General features: G+C 39.3%; 1 long non-coding RNA gene across 2 annotated transcripts; it reads right to left on the reverse strand.

Annotated features, from left to right (window-relative positions):
- Positions 1–952: 952 nt before the first annotated feature.
- Positions 953–13992, reverse strand: LOC107216022. Of its 2 annotated transcripts, XR_001525354.3 has the most exons (3): positions 13889–13992; positions 9703–12361; positions 953–6762 (listed from the first exon to the last, which is right to left on the reverse strand). It is a non-coding gene; the product is annotated as an uncharacterized LOC107216022 (long non-coding RNA). The 2 variants fall into 2 exon arrangements; XR_001525352.3 differs by having other exon boundaries at positions 9703–13992.
- Positions 13993–16483: the final 2491 nt, after the last annotated feature.

A 16483-nucleotide genomic window follows, 5' to 3' on the forward strand; every position in this document is an offset into this window, starting at 1 on the left:
TGTCGTTTCCATTCCAAATTTGGTGTGCCCAGTCTTTATTACTTGCGAAAGCAACATTATGCGCTGTAATTCAAAGTCTAAATCTAGCTTTTTCCAGCTACATACCTCTTCTTCAACAGAAAGACTAAACTGGGGCGGGGGAGAGGAAGGGGGGGGAATGTGTAATAATATGTCTGGAGTAGACAACACATCTGAAACTTTTTCTTTTCAAGGAAGAATTCTTTGCAGGAAGAATGTAAATGAGTTTAATTTATCAGTTCTGCTTAGTACTGTATTCTGCTTGGATCTCAAGCTAATCAGCTTTGTCTTTTGCTTGGGGCCTCAGAGAAAAAGCCAGCCAGGGAGCCAGCTTGTAGGTGCCTATCTGGCTCATGGAATAGGACATCTGGTGAGATGGGGATGCTTTGATGCCACATAAATTTCTGACAACCTCAGCTGAAGGCTGTCTGTCATAACATCTGCTGTCTTACTGCGCTATGACCATGCTATGCATTGAGCATATCTGATATTAGACCATGTAAAACTTGGGATGCCAGTTTTGACTGGCCTAAGTAGAAGTAAGACAAAAATGCCTCTTCTCTGCTCTAGCTGGCCCCCTTGTCATATCTTAGTATTAACATCCTTTCTGTTCATTTGTTTACTAACAGTTACCTCATCACCTCCTTATAACTGTGTCCTTAAGGCAAAACTGGCCAAAGATGCCAGAGTACAACAAGAGTTTGCTTACTTTGTGATATTGCATCTCTGCATCAATCTAAGGAAATAAACACAATGTCCTCTATTGTTAAACAAAATACCCAACACTTTTTCCACTAACTAAAACCACGTATTTTCACAAGGTCCACAAAGTTTGTTTAACTGAGGACAGAAAAGAATAATATTTTCAGGAGAAGCTGTATTATCCTGGTAACTTTTTCTGGCAGTGGACCTCATTTAAAGTTAAACCAATTACTGAATCTTTCAAAATATTTTTATTCTTGACAGTGACAAACATGCATAAATGACAGTGGAAGTTTAGTTTACATAGTATACTGAATCTTATATGAATCTCAACACAATGTAACATTATTTAACCCATGACCATATACTAAAACTTGATTGTTCCAAAATGGACATGAGGAACTCTTGAAAAATCCAATGGGACAATTTATCATTTGACAGTTTAAAAAAGTACTGTTTCTATTATAGTTTCAAAAAAATCTTTCTTTTACCTGTTTCTTTTCCTAGGGTTACTTGCTTCAACAAATAATGTGATGATCAGAATTTAGGGATAATCTAAGAAGCAAGAATAGCTGCCCTTCTCTTTTGTGCTGTTGCCAGCTTTATCAACTGTCAACATCCTTGAAAAGATAAATGGAGATAGAAATAAAACACCAGAAAAAAAGTACAAAAAAGAAGTCAGTGCAGCAGTTTCTCATATTTAGGGCATTTGTTTGGTATACTACAGTTCCTAGTTTTGATAAAATGCTGTGTTTTTAATATCAGATTTGTCATTGTGATTGTGAGAAACTGTACTTTGTTAAAAATAATGTGAGGAATTGAAAACAGATCAAATCACATTATTATGAGCTGTAGTTCTATTCACCAGGTATGAAAGCTCTAATAGTTGTAGCTCTTCTTGCTTGCCCACACATGGTTGCTATGCATTATGTTCCAAAACACAAATGCAGAAACCTGCTGCCAAGAGTCAGTAAGAAGAGGAAAATCGTGGTTACACATCTTCTTTGATGAGACTACCTTCTTCTTTTAGGTCTCTTTGTTTCTGCCTGTGTCAGAAGAGTTGTGCCATCCTATCTGTGTCTTCTTGGAAGGGCAATATGTCCTATTTCCTCTTAAAGGTTGAGGGTTTGGCAAGGAACGTTCTGATCTTCTAAGAGTGAACAAACATTGTGCAAGATCTCATTACAGAGATCCCAAGTTGCCAGCCTAAAATGCTTTACCAGGCAATCACTATTTCCTGGGTATGCTTATGAACCACAAGGAGCTGGATATTTATGCAGCTTGCAGAATGCTGTGCATATAAAAATCAGCTACAAGAGGGAAAAAATGTTTATGGAAGAAAAGGTTGGTATACACTGACACATTTTGATGGGTCACTAATCTAAACAAGCCAAAGCAAAGATTAAGCTGACAGTATGAGGTTTGGTTTGTGGTCATGTGTGCTGAGGAACCAGCTGTGCCAGCTGTCTTTCAGAAAGTGCTCATGTTGTTTTCCATACCCATGAACTGCACTGGAGAAGAAAACTGTGAAAAGAATAATTAGACTCACAAAATCAAGCCCTTGAACCTGGGTAAATTAAGCAATAGGATTAAGGTTTTTCTCTGCCTCTTAATTGAGCCCCCCCATCATGCTCCCTGAGCTCAGTTCCCGTGGCCAAGTTTAGTTACGCACTTCATACCTATAGACAAGTAAATAATGTAAAACACGGTCAGATATTCTGCTAGAACCTTGCCTTCTTTCAGCGAATGGGCAGTTACTCAATAATTATGTTTATCCTACTCATTCAGCATGAGATCTCAGGTGTCATTTGCTGCATGCTTTTCAAACCCTACAAGCAAAAGAGAAATTTTCTTTTTCTCAGGCTTTTATCTGGCTTCTACATTATAATATGTTCACATTGTTTCCTGTTTAGCTTTTTATTTTCCCTTTAAATAAACCTGAATACATTTACTAAAAGTGTGATATCATTACTAGTATTTTTAGATGCACAAAGAGATGAGTTTCAGTGAGAAAAAAAGTTAAATTTGTCTATACAGTAAGCTAATTTGTGTGGCCAGTTTGAGTTGCCAGCTCCAATTCTCAGTACTCAAGAGCACTCTATATTTGCCGAACATGATTCTCACTGCCATCAGTTTCTGCTGTGAGGGTTTGGTATTTCTGCATATCAGATCAACACCTCTAAACATGGATATTCCTAAATCAAGAACCTACTGTTCTTCCCCAGCCATCTAGGTCCTTCTCTTCACCTGCTACTTCTCACCTTTTCACTGACTGCATTGCACCAAAGCTGCCATCTTCCCCTCCTACCAGGTCAGTAAGATTTGGATTGCAGCAAGGGTAGCACATTTACTCTGTGTCTAGTGTTTAGCTCCAGATAACGGCTGACAGCAGCAATTTCAAGTGAAATTTGCAAAGAAAAGTCTCCTCCCTTTTGTGTATATGCACGCATGTGTGTGTAGAAGAGGTGACTGAAGTAGAAAATTATCATTTTCCCTTGTCCAAAACCTTTGATTACATCTCTTTCTATCCTGCAGCTTGCTGCAAAAGGTATAGAACCCACTTTGGGGTGTTCTACCCCTTTAACCTTCCCCTCACTGTTTCCACAGAGGTTCGGGCTGGGGTTGCTTATCTAGGGCCAAGACCCATAATTGTGGGTGGTTTTAAAGGTATGATGAGAATAACATGAACAACAAGAAGAAATAAGAATGTCCACTAAATAAAAAGGAAAAAAAATATCACACTCAGGAATTTGTTTAAAGCCAGACCAGGCTTCTAAGTGCAATGGTGGAGGACCCACATCTCAGAACTGTGAAATCAAGTAGACAAAACCCATTTTATGTGTGTTTCTAGGGGATGATTTGAACACATTGTACCAGACCTTTTCCACTAAGATTCCTAGAATTAAAGCTTACTCTTGTGATGCTGCCAGCAGCCTGTGTAAGCTTTGCCTAGCTGAAGTGGTCAAGAAAGGTACATTCACAGCTATATCAAGGCCTTTCCAACTTACTGGCAATAGCAGTAATGAATATACGAAATATTTTACTTTCATTTCCCTTACCATATATAGCAATTATTCTGTCATTCATCAAATGTACACAAATTTCTTTTCATATGTAAATAGACCATTTGCTTCACAGCTCTAGCCAAACAGTTGTGCAGTTCTTTGTTAAGAAGATAATATATTTAATGATGGAGTGCCTTGTTTCCATTGTATGGAACAGGTGTTGTTTAATGGCACAGGCATTGTAACATTATATTCCTTTATTAATGTGAGTGTAACGAACATATTGTAGAGACATGAATGTACTGGTCTCATGGTTAGGGTTAGTGGTTTCTTATGATGTGGTAAGTGTAGGATAGTGGCTTAGATTCAGACTGCAGAGAAGCAGGAGTTCATTATAGCAAATCCAAGTGATGTGGCTGGTTTTGGCCCTTGTTCACTTTTGAAAAGCAGAGAATACATGAAAGACTTCATGGAAAATGTGCAAGTTATTCAGTGTGGTTAATTCTATGTTGGCTTTGCTCCCACCTTCTTTCAAGACTGTGTATGTGAACATGCTTTCTGAAACAGCAAAACCAATCTGCAATGCATTTATGTTGCTTTTGGATACATCACAATCCCTAGTATCATATTTCACAAAGTAACCTGTCTTCAAATATGAGGGAAGAAGTCTCTAGGTGATCCACTAAAGCTATGAAACAATGCTCACTTGGATAGTGCAGCTACAAAAAATGGGTCCTTTGCTCTTTTTCACATATGCTGCCACATTTTAAGAGTTTCTGCTCTTAGTGTTACCTAGAACTGCTGTTCAGCCAACTGGCAAGGTAGCTACAGCTGCACAGGCAAACAGGTAAATATGTAAAGCAACTAAAGAATCTGATTTTCTCATTGTATGAAATTACTCATTTAGTATCAGTCAGAGGGCCAGAACTGACAAGTGCAAGGAAATGCTGGCATTGGCCATTTGCTTTATGAAACTCAAATGTCTGCTTTTAAAAGTTTGTTAGGACACAGCTCATCTTTTTTCTCAAGTGCCTCATGCTAGCTTTGATGCCCTATGTCTCCTTATGTAATGCATTAAAACTATCTTTTTTTTTTTTTATTTTTTACCTACCATTTTGGAAGCATTGCCTTTTAAAATCAAGATATGTAATGAAGTGATTCTATTAGAGAAAAGTTAACAAATGTGATTAAATCCTCACCTCTGTACTGTACCTTCTAATATATGACATATCTTAGCTTTTGTTTCATCTGGCAATTTAATAATCTTGATCATGTTAATCAGTATTTCACTTCCATCCGTAATGCTAATGGGTCCTTTCAAAGCACCTTGTATATGTCAGCCACAACCACTTTCCTAGTAAAGCAAATGATAGCATCCCATTAATGATTTTCATTGCTACTTTCTGAATTCCATCAGTTCCCAAAGTTTTACTTTTAGTGAAGGATCATCAACAAGAGAACAAGGTAGCTATGAAATGAAGTGCTAATGTGATTCAAGTATTTTCACTCTTCTCTTTAATCTTCTTTACATTTTTAAAAGCAACTGAACAAATGCCCCCATGAAGTTGTTCAGCTTTTCTTTTTGCTTAAACTGAAAAACATTCTGGTCTTATTTTCTTCTCACTAACACAAATTTTGGAATATTCCATCTCCAATTGCAGCTGAATTTCATTACATTTACAACTCAGTAAACAAGAGGACAAACAGATTCATTACCTGCTTTCCAATTCTCTCCCATGAGGCTTGGGATCAAGGCCTGGTTCAATTCCAGGAAGAGAGGAAATCACCTCTGTGTTCATGGTCAGTCACAAACTGGGGAGAGTGAAAAGCCCCCCCACATGATGATCCCTAAGCCCTGGAAGCTCAGCCCAGATAACTGTGCTTGAACTTGCCATGGGTATGTAGGACAGACAAAACATTTGGGACCTTTATTTGAGCCACTTCACAGATTTGCTGCCATATGTTAAGTCAGTTGCAAACATTGTGCCTTTCCTCTCAAACCAGGCTCTGTCCCACATCTCATTTCATCCTCTTAACTCAGGCAACAGCATCAATCTTCTTGTCCTTCTCATTTCACTCTCTCTTCCTGAAGACCCAATTTCTTCTATGAAAACTGGTTTTACTGAACCATCTCCCAAACCTGCTGCAGGTTACAGAGAGCAGGGGAGTCATCATCCAAGGGCACATTGGTTCATTTTGCACTGTAATAGTGACACGTGCTACAGATGCTCATACGTGATAGGCATTCCTGTCTTGGCCATGGCCTATCCAGACATTGTAGAGGCACACCCTGAAATACAGCCTCTTCCCAAAGCAATTTGTCTGCCTAGCAAGCAGGACTGACAATGGATTTGTTTTGAGTGGAGGCATGGGCAATTCGCCTACTGTTACAAAACACAACAGAAAACTGGGAGCAAATGCAACTTTTGGCTTCCCGACACAATACTGTATCCGACAAGCCACGTCAGGCTGTTTTACTTAAATAGTTTTTAACTGAATTTATTATTAACCAGAATGAATTCTATAACAAGATGGGAATAGTAGCCAGCAGCCAGCTGTGGCAGACCACACAGTCTTCCTGTTACATGTTTCAGCCTGGCTGCTGCTCATCGCTCTGAGGACACAGACCACAGCAAAGGATTGATCACACAGGTTGCATTATCAGCTCTTCTCTTTATTAATACCTTGGTTTTGTCACCTGCCACCAGAGACTCAGGACCGGTCTTTTAAGTATGCCTGTCATGTAAATCAGATTTTAAAAAAATCACACTCTCCAGGGTGAAACTGACAGCACAGCCCGGTTTATCTATCAAATCACTCTGCAACCTGGACTTCAAAAGGAAAGGCAGCAGAGTAAGTTAAATCCATACATGATCCTGAGTGGACACTGCTCAGACATCTTTGTTACACAGACTTCAAGGCTACAATACACAGCTTTATACCTGAACTGGAACCAGAGTGGGCAAAGTAGTTCTCCTATCTCTCCCACGGTAAAGATAGTGTAAAACTTTCAGCAGCATCCTCTGAACTAGCTGTCCTGCGAAATGTAAACATAATGCATTACATGACAGTTAGAGACACATGAGGTATCATACTCAATATTAATTTTTCTCAGAGTACACTTCTACCCATATCAGGAGATCACACTGTTATCTGCAGCAAGAGCTTTTCTTAACTGATGTAAAAATAATCTGATGTTGGCCAAGAGAAACACTATTTCTCTAAAGAGGAAAATGAAAATAATATATTCTTAAATGGACAAAAAGAAATCTCTGACTGGTAGAAAAAGGCAAACAAATTCTGTTCACAGCTCTGCATCTGTCAGAGATACTGGCCAACTTACCTTGAATTGTCAGCAATGTAGCTAAGAGCAAATTCTGACCAGTAACTATGTTGCATTGTATCTTACTATAAAAAGAATTACTAGCATGCAAAGTGATACCTAATCACACCAGCATGAAAATAGCAAAGCAGGTAGGTAAGGAAGACAGGAGATACAAGGTTTTCCAGAAATAATTGTCCCTGAACAATAGACGTTCTCTGTGCAAAAGCCTTCTAGTGGGAAGATCAGTATCTTTCAACTATTATTTTGGAAACACTACTCTTTCTTAATAGAATAAACCTATTAATATTGCCCTGGAGAACTTAAGAGACAATAAATGCATTACAGTATTTTAAGAAGAAATCATCTGTCTCCAAATTTGTATTTTCCACCCCAAAAGGAATAATATTATTAAAAATAATCAGTACAGACTTTCCTAAAGGAAACCTTTAATGCTTTTACTTCAAAGGTTTATGAAGACTAAATAAGACTCAAGCATCTGTGTAGTGAACCTAGAGCCTATACAGCTAACAGAAATGCAGTAATCAGTGTCAGCATGATTCGCTCTTTCTATAAATTTGCCTGTGACATATATGGGTACAACGCAGCTGTTGTATGGTCTCAGGCAGAGTGCAAGGGAGAGTCAAGTCATATGGGTTCTAAAATGATGTCACTAAACATAGATATCATTAAATTATTTTTAAAGTTTTAACACGGAAACATGATACTACTAGCCAACAGTTACTGGACAGACCAGCTGGGGGGATCTACTAGCAGCATAATTCACAACATAGACATTCAAGACATTGCATACGAATCTTAAAATAAGCAAAAAGAGGGGTAGAATTCCAGAATTATTTTTAAAACCAATTTCATAACAACCCTCTCCATCATGCCAGCTACTCAGTGCTTCTGGACACTCCCTAGTAACTGCTGTGGTCTCGCTATCATGATCTCTTCTTGAATTGTCATTACATAATGAGCTAAAAAATAGTATCTTGTTATCAGTGCAGAAAAACCCTTTGTATTCTAAGCAGAAAATGAACTCACAATTTATAGATACTAGTTGCTATGTTTTCTTCCATCAACTTCCTATAAACCTACTTGCTAGTGACTTCTTGTGATTCAAATTTTCTTCTTTGCCTGTTGACAGCTGATGGGTGGCATACAAGCTAGAATGGGCCAGAGTGGAGCAAATGGCACAGCAAGAATTTCTACAGCAGCACCACACATGGCACATTTAGCAAGGAAACTCAGAGCACAGGTCATGCTGCACCAGCATGCAGGATGAGCTTTAGCAGGTGACAGGACTCCAGAGCAGAAGGGTTTCCTTGCAACAAGTACCATTACCTGGAGCTACTATGATGTTGTATTGTGAGAACACTACTTAAGAAATAAAGCTTTTTTTTTTTAAAAAAAAAAGTGATAATAATCATGTTTACACATTCTCACACTACAGACTTCTACTTAATGAGCAAATATATTCCTCAAGTTATGCAACACTCCCATAAGATTTTTCAGATTACAAATGGATTTTTTCTAGGCACCATATTGCCATGTAGCCTGAAATTATCAACCGACCTGCATTAATTCAGAACTTCTGAAAAGTCATTATGCAACATAGCAACAGAGGTACAGGAGCAGAGGTTAGTCATTACCATGGCCCTAAGTGAAGTGACAGCACTAAAACCACATTAGGGAAAAATTTCAAAAGGCTACACCTACAGTGTCTAAGTAAAGAACGTAAATGAGGTGTTAATTGAAAGTCAGAGAAGTAGCAAGTTATGAAAATAAGATTGTAAGATTTACAGAGGAAAGAGAGACTGCTGATTGAAGAGAAATTATTTATAAGGCAAACTGCTATAATTTGGATAAAATCTCTCCAGGAGAAGACAATTTGATATTACCTTATCTATGTTGAATTAAACACCATGAGAGATAATTCTTGAAGATGCTAAATCCATACACTGGGGAACTCACCAGGGAAGACTGACCATGCCTGACATTTAGGATTAAATGGCATGAGGTTGTGCTGTTCTTTTCATTTGCCCTCTGTACTACTCCATTACTGCCTGCTGGTGATATGCTCAGAAGGAAACCTGAGCTGCCCTCAACAGTAATGAAGTGCCATTGTGTTACAACAGCATGCTTAACTTACATGTTTCAGTGTTATTTTTGACAGCCATGTGAAAAAACCCCAAAAATGTGTGTGTGTGTGCATGCATGACTACATTAAACTCAATTCACATGAGCAGCAGGCATAATTCTTTCCCAGAAATGAGTATAGTATCAAGGCTTAAGTTTTCTAAAAGTGTTTTTTCCTATCTGATGCTTATTTGGGCAAAGAGAAATCTGCTTGTCCTACGGGGAGACACAGCAGCAGCTTGCAGTAGTACATCTGCCTTCCCTCCCAGCCCAACCTTCAGCATTTTCCCAGTGCTACTGCACTCCTATATACAAATTAATCATGGTACTGGAAGCAAATCTCAGTCCTTGCCTCATGCCTTCTCTATCCCAGGACCCAGATCTATCCCAGTCTATGATGGATCACCAGGCTTCAACACAGAGTCCTGCTGGTGCAGCAGGACTGAAACAGTGTTTGTATGTAAGGGTAAAGCCATTTCTAATGCAAATATAAGGTGTTTGCAAACCCACCTGCATCAATGCTGAGAAACCCAAGCTGCTGATAAGCTTTCATCCAGGCAGTGTAGCATCTGAAGAGAAGTGTCTCCCACAATTACTCCTCCCCATGGTCTCAGAGTGTCCTTTGCATGATGGATAAGTCAGGAAAGAAGAGCAGGATGAAAAATATCTAGCTGCCATATTTATGGCAGGTGAGGAGATCAGGATACTATGGACAACTCCAAGTTAACTTCAAACAAAACCAACTCAGGTATCAGGCTGCTTTGGTCCATACCACCTGGAGCTCTCTGCAGACTACTTTGCAATCCTTCTTCAGCAGCATGGCCTCATTTCTGGCAGAAACAAAACAACTATTAGTGGCATTTGGCAAACAAAACAAGTGCCATTTGGAAGATACTTTCCTTGTCATGGCAACACATACTACAACCTTTGTGGATGGCAAGAGATTGCTGGGCTTGAACAGGCAAGGCTCTTCTCTTGCAATAATAACAGATGACAATTTAAAAGACCCAAAGAGCAACAATAAAGAGTAAGAATGGGGAGCAGTGATGAGGTTCCCTTGAGGAAGGAGAATATTTGGCATGGCTATGACATATGGTCAGTGAAGATCTGTGTAAGTTGCTGGCCATATTGGCCAGAACCAGGGCAGTGATTGTCCTCTTATCCTCAGCACTGATGAGGCCACACCTGGAATCCTGTGCTCAGTTTTGGACCACTCACTACAAGAAGGACACTGAGATGCTGAAGATTGTCCAGAAGGGCAATCGAGTTAAAGAAGGGTCTAGTACACAAGTTCTTTGAAGAGAGGCTAAGAGAGCTCAGTTGTTTAGCCTGGAGAAAATGAGACCCAGGGGAGACTTTATGCTGTCTACATCTGCCAAAAAGGAGATTGTGGCAAGGTGGGGCTTGGCCTCCTTCACAGATTATAAGTGGCAGAATGAGAGGAAATAGCTTCAAGTTGCCCCTCAGTTTGGGGAGGAATTGGATATGGGAAAAAATGTCTTCAGCAGAAGGGCTGAAGTTGGAACTGGCTTTCCAGGAAGTAGTAAAATCACCACCATCCCTGAAGGTATTTAAAAGATGTGTAGATGTGGTGCTTAGGGGTATGATCTACTGGTGGGCTTAGCACTATTAGCATTAAGTTTGGGCTTGATGATCTTTTCCAACCGAAATGATTAAACGATTCTAGGCCACCTAAACATCTGTAAGCTGTAACTGGTTTCTGCTGAGTCATTTGGTGCCTTTGTGCAAGTCAAAACTCTGTGAAGAAAGTGCCTCAGTTTCTTCCCTTTGAAAGCAGAATGTTTACTTAGCAGAGTAAACCTCAGAAACACCAAAAGACTGCCCTGCACTTTGAAGCTCACAGATACCATTTTACAACAGTCATTCCATTTTCTCCTCCTGCTGTTTTCCATACCAAAATGAAATTATTCCATGAACACTGAAATGAAACCTGGTTACTAATGGAGGTCAAACCTTTGTCCCTTCAGATTTCTTTGCCCAGTCACCTGTGCCCAAACCTGACTCATCAGTCCCCACTGTGCTCCTTTATGCACAAAACTGTGTGTACTGTTCCAAGGAGCCCCATGTTTACTGCTGGCAATTTCTGTACCTGCCTTCCCCTCTACAGAGGTACGAACTCTCTCTTTTTTTCTAGACAGAAAGCAGTTTCCACAAACCTAGTCAAAATATAATTATTCCAACTCTTCAAATCCAGCCGAAGACTGAATAAGTTCAGAAGCTGCTTGTGAGGGCAAATAGCAGACAGACAGACTAATCATAAAGGAAGATTGCATAAGCATCATTTTCTTATGAAACCAAGCTACAGTAGAATTAGGAGATTCAACATGATGTTCCACAGGGACTGTAATTCATCCACCTTATACAATTTATTATACACCAACATTTTTCATTTCACAGAGCAACACAAAATATTACACAGGAAAAAGAAGAGCTGATCCCTCATTATAGTTGTTCTAGGGGTCACGAACCTCACTATGGGTTTTGCAAGCAGATATAAAAAATTAACTACTGTACTGAATAATTTCACTTAGAGTTAAAATCTATAGAAAGGTGAATAAACAGAATCAGGATTTGGATGTATCATCAAATCACTATAAAGCTAAGTTACACTATTTTAACTAACTAAAATATCAATGAATCACAGACATCTATAGGAATACTGGTCACCCTTCTAAATTTCAGTAGATACAGCACAGGCTTCCTCACAGTCATGTAGAACTACCTAAATGTGGCTCCCACAGCTCAGCTCCATTCTGCGGCTGTTTTGCAGTGGTGTACGTGCTTTACATTTTGGTATTATGCACACTTCACTTTATAACGTGTGAGCTTTCTGCTTAATTTAAGTTCCTCATTCCATTTGTGGTTGCCATCAAAGTATTTAACCTTGTTTATAACTCACAGAACCAAAGAGTTACCTCAACAATATTGAAGCCTATGCCTTCCTGATGACCTGCATCCAGCCATTTTAAATCAACAAACATGTCTTTTCCCTGACCCTTTTGAGCTTTTGTTCAAAAGTTTGAAGGCTGCTTACTGACAAGTGATTTGTTTCCATTAGAACATGCCTCATTCCAGCCATCCGTGACCATTTTGTACTTAGGGCTTTATAACCAGCACGTCTCAACATTCCTAAAATCCCAGAGAGGATCTGAAAATAGAATAAGAAATGAGCATTTAAATTAAAAGCAACAGCACTTGCATGAAGCTGCCAGGTTTTTATGGTAGATAGTGTCTTTTTGCCCACCCCCACTCTCTCTACTCCCCCTTTTTCTCAGGGTTGTAAGCTATGTTTTCCATAATATTTTGCAATGCCACCTAGGGTTACATTTACTCTATTTATAGGGGCCTGTCTCAGAGTGAAACAGGTGTCAGATTGAATGAAGCTGTTGTCAGCATACAAGTCCTCTTGGGGAGGGGATGGGAGGTTTACTACTTTCTGTACTTGGGGAATTTACAGTCTGATCACTAATCTCTCTGCAGGGCTCAGTAGGAGGAGGGGGGAAAGCAGGAAAACAGTGGAAGGAAAGGTTAGCTTTCTGCTGGAGCTATGCACTGCTGCCTCTACCCCAGATCCATGCAACCAGACCTTTGCTTTTTTTCATGTGCTGAAACTGATCTGAGTGTTTGTAAAAGGGGCCAAATAGACAGCTTGTCCTGAGGAATGAAATCCTTCCAACAGAAATGAAACAGAGTTCAGCCGAGAATTGGGCAACTGAAGACCCCTGTCCCACCTGTATCCCACCCACTCCTTTCTGTTGATTACACCAGGGGCCAGACCCAGGGAACAAAGATCAGCATAATGCTTCCATGCCTCTTCATCTCATGCCACATTTGCCATTATTTTATCCTGAATAGCAGTCCATTAACATCACAATCAGGAACGCTGCAAGGACACAACCTACAGAACACTGTGCTAATAGTGTGCAGCAATAAATACGAGCATAAAGAGTCCCTGGCACACTGAGCTCAGAGTCAGACCACGAAGGCAATGGGTATGTGAAAACATGAAGGGGGTGGCATAGAAAGATGAGGTAACACTAAAAAAATAGTTTAGAGGAAAAAAGTCACAGCTCCTTGCTCACCTTCACTTTGTTTGCAGGATGACATGCTTATTGCCTGGGCAGTGATTTGTAAGACTTAAATAGAAACCACTAAGACAGCTGACAGACCAGTAGCAGTTCATGAATTATTGCAACTATTAATCACTACCTATACCAAAACTAAGACACCAGAACACACCAGACATGCTACAGTAGCAAGGAAAAGAGTTGATACTTTTTCAGCAACACATCCAATCTGCAGAATTCAACTTGACATACAGAGGGAGGACAAAGGTAATGTGAAAAACTCAGACAACTGACATGAGGAAGAAGAATGGAACAAGAGAAAGCATGACTGGCTTTTCTTGCTGAGAATGTTTAACACAGAAATGAGTGCCCTTTATGCACAGCATAGAAAGCAGGTCTTTGGGAAGTGTGGGAATAAGAATCTCACAAATGGCATCAATGTGTAGGGAGAACCTGAGAGATGTGCAGCATCAAAGCCAGATGCTGGTGCGCACCATAAAGACTAGAAGAAGAGCTGTCAGGGTGAAGATAGTGAGGAAGGACAACAGAGACCATTTGATAAGTAAGATGACACTGGTGACAATGATTTAGAGGTATCTTGGACTTACCTGGCATCACTAGCATACCAGTCGGGCCATATGATGTACATTTTTTAAGTATTCACAGGTATTCATCAGGAACTGGAAGCTAACAACTTCCATAACACCTGAAACTGAGAGGATCTTTAAATATTCCTATCTTCCAGATTTTTCTTAAATGTTGGTTAGACCACCATACAGATTTCCATTGCAAGAAACTCATCTGTAGTTCTTGGAAAGACGTAAGTCACATAAAACTGCCATATTTATCCAAGGCGTTAAGGCAAATGGATTTACATGTGCAAATATCCCAGTTCAACATGTGTTTGTGGATTTACTGTGATTCGTCAGTCATTCATGTTAATAGGCTATACAAATAACAACTTACATTTTAAATTTAGTATTTGTACTTGGAGTTATCACTACTGTATAACTCATCATGGTATTTGTGGTTTCTTTTGTATACTTATTTATGAACACTTGAGGTTTAAATATAATGAAAATCACAAAAATATGAAAAAGTAATCACAAAAATATGAAAATCCCACTGCACAGAAATGCAGTGGGACTCTTGCAGAACTATTTAGTTTTTTTTATCAAGCAAGGAAACAAAATGAAAAAATGTCACATAACTTCATGGAAAATGGGATTGGGAGAAAACACACAAATATTTAAGTACAAAAGGTTACATTTTCAGAAGAGCTCACCAGCTCCCATTCCTGAAAATGAACACCAGACCCACTGGATGCTGAGTGCTGTCAAAAATCTAACCACTTCACTGAAGAGCCTAACTGGGAGCTGAATTGTCTTTGTAATCTGATCCCATTTGGGAGATGTGGCATACCAAATTCTTTGGAAAGAACTAGATCTTATCACTGCCATTCCTGAATTAATAGAACACAGTTGATAGAGCACTTTGTGCAATACAAATAATTTTAACAATAAATTTGCATACAGAGAAAAAAAAAAAGCAAACAAAATCTCTGAAGAATCTAAGGCATTTTAGCAGGTTGTTCTTACATTTGATAGGGAACTTCAAAACAAGCAGCTGGATAAATCCCCATGTGCTCAGAGATGCTGGGCACAACTTCACTGGATTCTGCCCTTCTCTAACCTCCAGGGCTTGTTTCTTCTTATGCACAAGAGTAGAGGGAGAGTGCTGGACACTGGTAAGACTGCCATGGCTCTCTTGCCTGTTGCACTGTCTTCCAAAGGATGGTGCAACTGTTTCTTCTATTCCACCATCCCTAAAGCTGTTGTGCCCAACTCTTCCCTCATGGCAGGATTCAGGTGTGCAGCATATCGATATGCATATATGTTTATATATATACACATATGAAAATACAAAAACTGAGACACTGCAGACACGTTATCCAGAGGGGATTATGAAGTCATTGTTTCCACTCCCTGAAATGTGTTTGGGTCTTGAATTCAGCTATAATAATGGAAATGATTTCCAGGCAAGGTCTGCTACCAGTTTCCTGAATCCCTTTAGCTTTTGTCAGACCTCATATCTCTAAGGAAATGCCAATACCTTGAATTACAGGAAACAGAGACAATAATCACCATAGTCTTTCTTGTCATTCTTAGGTCCTTATCCCTAATATATTTGGCAACTGATCACTTCAAAATGATCACTATCTCTATCAATCTCAGCAAATCTGCTACCTGCTAGCTGTAGCTCTTTGTTTTGCACTAGTCTCCTACAGATTCAGTTCATTTTGCATTTTTTTCTCAGATCACAGTTCTTTCATTTATTTCTGCAAAACATCATTCCTGTCTACAGCATCACACAATTATGCATTTTATTTTCATTGTGTGACAGGCCTTCATTCTTGAGGGTCACCAAATCTGCATTTGAAAATTCCTTGATGGCTAGAGAAGAAGCTTGTACACTTCTCCTTGTACAAGTAACAAAATAATAAAAGCATCACTGTGCAGCAGGAACATTACATTCACCTTTCAAAGGTTTTGCTACCCTTATGGAGTTAATTTACATTAACATAAATATTCCATTAGTAGAAATGTTTATCACATACTTCTCCCTCAAGAGGCATTCTGCAACAAGATTCTTCAACCACTTATGTTTAACTAATGTGTATCACATTTGAATAATATAAAAGGACAACTGAGTTAAGTGATTGAATGCCTGGAGAAAACCAGTGTTAATTTCCACTAAAAGCAAAGCACATTCCCTTCATTTTGCTGCTTAATTACTGCAGTATTTGGCCCACAAATAATAAAAAAAATGGTACAAAAACTCTCCAATAATAGGTTACTGAAGCTTATTTTTGCCTTCCCACATATCTCTGAAAAGGATTTTTCATATGCATTATTTCTAGCCTACTCCTGTGACCCAGAGCAAGGCTGGTAAGGTTGAATACCTGCTTCCCAGTATGTTGTTGATGTAATCTGATAACCTTACAGTAGCTTGGCATGGGGTGGCTTCTGCATCCCAGGCTACATTAGTGCCAAAAATCCACCCAAAAATATATGGAAAACAGTGCTCTTCTGCTCAATTCTGAGAGGATATTCTCCATGGTTCTCCAGAATTTTTCTGAAGAAGCTATGTAAGTAAGCTTTAGCAATGAACTGATCCCCATGCTATTCTGCTAGTGTGACTTG

The sequence above is a fragment of the Parus major genome, chromosome Z, assembly GCF_001522545.3.
Source record: "Parus major isolate Abel chromosome Z, Parus_major1.1, whole genome shotgun sequence".
Classification (NCBI taxonomy): Eukaryota; Metazoa; Chordata; class Aves; order Passeriformes; family Paridae; genus Parus; species Parus major.